Genomic DNA, 283 nt, shown 5'->3' with positions numbered 1-283 from the left:
GGCTTGCTCCATAATCCATAGCGACGCGGGAAATGTATTGAGAGATCCTAGGTACACATAAAAGTTAAGGTTATTTAAGAAAAATTATTAATATTGTACATTTATGGTAGATAGGTGTGTTTGAAAAGGAAATCATGCCAAACGAAAGTAATGAATTCCCAAACACGTCTTCATCCAGCTTGCCTAGTTAATGTTATACTTATACAGAATACCATTTTTGAAATCTGCTTAGTTTGTGAAATTACTTTGTTGCATAGCGCGTCATGTTTTTTGGAAGTTTTTC

At 33.9% G+C, this 283-nt stretch overlaps 1 long non-coding RNA gene across 1 annotated transcript in view; it reads right to left on the bottom strand.

The window, feature by feature from the left end:
- Positions 1 to 283, bottom strand: part of LOC116695983 (uncharacterized) — a 585-nt gene extending 302 nt beyond the window's left edge. Inside the window, exons 1-2 of the long non-coding RNA XR_004333599.1 lie at positions 246 to 283; positions 1 to 47 (exon numbers count right to left, since the gene is read on the bottom strand). The exon at positions 1 to 47 is cut by the window's left edge and continues 103 nt beyond it. This is a non-coding gene — a long non-coding RNA (uncharacterized LOC116695983). The remainder of the gene's footprint in view (positions 48 to 245) is intronic.

Source organism: Etheostoma spectabile, chromosome 9 (assembly GCF_008692095.1).
Source record: "Etheostoma spectabile isolate EspeVRDwgs_2016 chromosome 9, UIUC_Espe_1.0, whole genome shotgun sequence".
Taxonomy (NCBI): Eukaryota; Metazoa; Chordata; class Actinopteri; order Perciformes; family Percidae; genus Etheostoma; species Etheostoma spectabile.
This window is presented reverse-complemented; position numbering and strand designations above follow the sequence as displayed.